Here is a 5,145-nt window from a genome sequence, read left to right as displayed (position 1 = left end):
TAACCGAAACTCTAGAGATAAAGATGTATTCCGGTGTTCACTTCCTTGGAGGGAAGCTAGTCACCGTTGAAGGGACAAATGTTACCACGAAGGCTCACCCTATTCTTCCCTTGAGATATCACCATGAAGGCGATTCTCAACCCCAAGTGGTAGACCTTGAGGCGGTCTCCAAACCTTCACAAATTTTCCGGGGGTAATCACAACAATCTATTCCTCTCCGAAGAACTCCTACCATCTAGAAGTCTCCAACCTCCAAGAGTAACAAGAACAAGGAGGGAAAGTTCAAGAATCACTCAAATCAAGAAGTCCTTTGGTCAAGAGAGGGGGAAGGAGTGGAACTATCACTTGGTGGAAATCCATCAAGAACTCTCACAGATCATTCCAGGATCTTGGATTTGGTGCAGGAGGAAGTGAGAGGGAGCACTTGGTGTTCTAGGGTTCTTTCAAAGTGGGTATTCCACCCTTTCCCGGAGTGGGAGACGGGTATATATAGTCCGACCAAATGTGGTCGTTTGATTGTAAAACAGTCTGTAAGTACCCGATACCCCGTGGTTGTAAAGTGCACACAGCTATACGTAGAACACAGTGAAAACAAAACTGGGGGGGGGGGGGCATTCGGTATATACAGGACATCCAGTGGCATATGTGGTCACTAGACATCCGGTGGGTACTAGAAGTCTGGCCTGGAGTGCATGCTCTCTGGATAGGTGGGTACCGGATTTCTCGTAAGTAGCGGACATCCGGTGGCATAAGTAGAAGCCGAACATCCGGTATGGACCAGAATTCCGGACTTCAATATGGTGCTCTGGTTAGGTGAAGGTGAGACCGGACATCAGGTGATGTACCGGACATCCGGTGCAGTGATGATGTACTGTACATCCAATGTATACTAGACATCCGGTGGCATAGATAACACTTGTTATGGTTTAATTGGCCTGTATGAGATATTGGTGAAGAAAAGGATCATGGATAGTTGCATGCGCATGGGGGTCATATGAGCATTAGATATAAGTGGGAAACACATATCAGTGGAAGTGGAATATGTTCGAAACCGCGATCATGAGCTTATCTTTTTATGCGACCTCATCAATCCCCTCTTAATAGTGCGGGAGCACTATACTAGAGAATAAAAGGAAAAGGCATTATATATTTAATTGGGTCCATGACGAGCTGCTCTAAATCTAACATATGTAGGTCGCCTATGAACCGACGGGCGGTCCCTGGTGACCGCGTCTACTATGAGAGTGGGTGCCCAAGGAGCAGGCCTACTTCAAGGTCATCTTCTCCGGTGGCTAAACCGGGTGTCATGAGGACAACATCCGCGCCACAGAGGTACACCGATTTTGCCTCCAGCTACGGATAGCCGGATTCACATGTTTAACATCTCTTTCTGGCCATTGAACACCGTATTGTTTGCTAGCTTAGCCCGCATTGATTTAGCACTTGGAGACATTCAAGAGATTCTTCAGTAACCTCCTCCTATGATCCTATTGTTCCCTGTTTCTGCCAGACCATGGCCATTGTCGCCGAACTCTGTAACCAACGCTTAGCATATGTATCTTTTTCTTGTAATTCATGGAGGTGCGTCAGGGAACAATGGACACTAGAACATGCAAGAGTCCAGTCGCCAAAGTAACTTCCTGAAGAGGACTAAAGTATGCGTTTAGAACTGAGCTCCATATCTTGGAATTTCAGTATTTAGTATTTACAACATCTGTATAATAGCCATGACAACTTCACATATGTTTTTTGCCATGGCACCTTTAGGTTTTTGGTAGATCTACCTTCATTACACAACAAATTTATTTGCGGTATAGCTACTAAACTATACATGGCAAACTTTTTTAGTTTTTTGCCATGTGCATTTGAAGTTATATACTAGATTTTGAACAACTATGCATATATGTCATTTCCAGTCGGTTGCTATGTTTCTTCTAGTGAACGAAAAATCCTGAAGTTGCCATCTTTTTAAGAGAACATTTTCCCTAAACTTCCAATGTGCAAATGAAAATCTTTTGGCAAATTCATATGGCACCATAATGTAATTTTCCATTGCTAATTGTTCATGGAAAATTTAGTTTATGGATCATGGCAAATCTTATTTATGAACCATGGAAAACTTAGTTTAGGGATCATGGCAAATTTAGCTTTAGATCATGAATTTTTTTGTGAGCATTGCAAATTTGGTTTATGTATCATGGCAACTAGTGAGGCTTTGATCTTCAAAACAAGACAATTTGTTGCAATTTATTTGTATTGTTCCTTTTTTCCCCATGGCATTTAAGTATTTTTTATTTCATAAGGCATTGCAAAATGTGAAAGCATGGAAATTTTGTTGTGTTTTGTTGTGTTTTAGTTTTTATGTAGTTTTTACCATGGATCAGAACAACTTTTACTTTTCTTGTAAAATGACATTTGTGGCATGCCCTTTTTAGTGGCTTTTTTTCATAATATTTATGATTTCTCTTTTTCTACTTGGCAAAGTTTTGTGTTTACAACATGGCAAAATATATGGGTTTTTATTCCATACTATCAATGGCAGTTTTTTATTGACAATTTTTGCAAATTCATGCTATCCGTCATGGAAAACTATTTTTACTTTGATGGCAAGAGGTTATTTATTTATTTTTCATTTTTTACTGAAATTAGCAAGAAGAGACAAATTATCTGGGTTCCACTGCACATTGAGCCAAGATCGAACATAATTCGAGAGAAGATTTTTGCAAGAAAACACATCTAATAAGGATATGCTCAGTATTTTCATTCTCTTCACTAAGAAAACATGCGGCGGTAGGCATGTGGTTGCATTGCAAAATCTGATCATTTTCAGGTAGGCGACCCCTAATAACTTGCCAAGGAAAAATCATAATATTAAGGGGGACACGATCTTGCCATATGCCCATAATCTTTCGACTACATTTGCCTTGGATAGTCTCGGTTATAAGGATCTAATGGAGAATTTTATAGAGGACGAATGGGACCAAACAATCTCATCCTCTGAGAGGAGGGAACAAGGCAGTAAGGGATGGCCAATCAACCAACTCATACGAGCAGAGGGAGCGATATAAATCAAGGTCCCAATTTTTAGCACTCGGCTCAGAAACAGTAATCTCTGGATTCGAACCATAAGAGAAGTGATCAATGTACAAGTTTGTAAAGGGGCCCTCGCCATACCACCGGTCCAACCAAAACCGTGTGGTGGTATCATTGCCATCAGAAAACGCAATGTGGGATCTAAATTCGTTGCAAATATTAACATTCGCTTTCCATAACTGTGAACCCACTCTAGGCTTAACATTAAGGGGACTCTGATAGAGAAATATTTACCTTTGATCCACTCTCAGCAAAGAGGATAAGAGTCATATTGAGAGATCTTCCATCACCACTTCACCATGAGGAACTAGGTCATGATAGAGCTGTTAATAACCCCAAGCCACCAAGATTTTTGAGCCTGCATATGTGTTTCCATTTTTTATAATGCAAGGCTGGAGCTTTGACGATTAAAAAGACAAAATACAGAATGACCTGGTTTATAAGGGAACTATAGACGATACCTGCGCGTTCCTGCGGGAGTTGGTGCAATTATTTTATTGTGCATTGTCACTATAAAACTTTAGCATTTGAATTAGTTATATGAGAATTGAAACTAAAGTGCATATAATTTATTATGTTTGATTATTAGCTAATTCTACAATATTTATAGAATTTAGCAACATGCATGCTACATATTAAGTTGTTATTTTTCATGCATAGTGGCATTGTGAGTTGGCATAGTTGCATGTTGAGAGACCTAAATTTAGTGAGAGATTTATGCATGATGAGTTGGCATAGTTGCATGTTAAGATAATTGAGTAAGTGGGGATCAACTATTCATGTGTTTCTCAGAGTTGGCATACTTGGCATGGTGTGTTTTTCATTGTGTTTGTATCCTCTTAATGCTTCATTCTAAGTCAATAATTCCATCAATTGTCAAAAAAATGGTGACCAACAAAGATCAGCGAGCTCCAGCCAAGGTGGGAGTCCTTAGCTTATAGTTAAGTCAGCATATCCAGTTACCAACCATATTAGTAACACTTAGGTGTCACATAGATTAGATGCCACACTGCACGAGTAAAATGACGGTAAAAAAAATGCTTACTCATGTAATGATGGCTGCAAAATTGAAATTTTGGTCAATCCCGGCCAATGCCACTATATATAGTTAATTATGACATATCGAGGCATATATGATAGAAAGATTCTCACATCTAACAGAATCTCAAGGTAATTAAACTGACTATTTGAATTAGGACATCAGTCGAAATGAATGACACATTCATCGATTCAACACATATGACTTGGTCTTGACACAACACAGCCACATTTCTACGAGTCATCAAAGTTATTTTAAGCTGATCATGCTTACTCAACATTCAACAACCATGTCAATAATGAGATTTCAAGATTGCAACAAAATTGACATGCAAATATATAACTTGAATTCATAGTTGGTAATCCACAGACATCTACACCACATATAGTCAAGCGTTGAAGCCCATCAACGCCTGGTCTGAATGCAAATGCTTCATCAGTCAAGGCAGAGATTCAGAGTAGTTGAGACGCGGACATGGCTGGCATACCACTTGAAGATCTATTGATCGATTAATTATAGTATAGGGGCACTACGATGGAGTAGGAATCTTTGCCACTGTTTAGTAATTCGGCGGTTTGCCAAGAGTCTTCGGCATTGCTGTTGTCAGACAAAACACATAAACAGCTGCAACTTGCAATTGCAACCGGCCAAACCAGAGTCAAATGCAGATCTGCATCAGACGCAGCAGGGTCACTGGTGTCCACAAATTTAAAATGACACAGCAACTTCTTCTAGAGAAAAGAAAGGATAATACTTTATTTAGTGACATGATCGATGCGACCTGGTAGCTAGCTCGGTTGATAATATGTTTACGCACATGAACACAACAGCATGCGAGTCAAACGGCAGAGCAAACTGCCAAGCTGCAAACCCATATGGTACCCTTATTTTAGTGCTCAATTTAGCATGTTAGCCAGAGTCCAAACACCGCAATTAATTTATTGTAATTGGCTACCTTTGTAGTGAGGGCTCATGTACGTTTGGGTTGACATTGTACAAAAGTTTGGGGTAGT

The sequence above is a fragment of the Triticum aestivum genome, chromosome 1A (genome assembly GCF_018294505.1).
Source record: "Triticum aestivum cultivar Chinese Spring chromosome 1A, IWGSC CS RefSeq v2.1, whole genome shotgun sequence".
NCBI lineage: Eukaryota > Viridiplantae > Streptophyta > Magnoliopsida > Poales > Poaceae > Triticum > Triticum aestivum.
The sequence above is the reverse complement of the archived record's forward strand: the minus strand, read 5'-3'. Positions refer to the sequence as shown.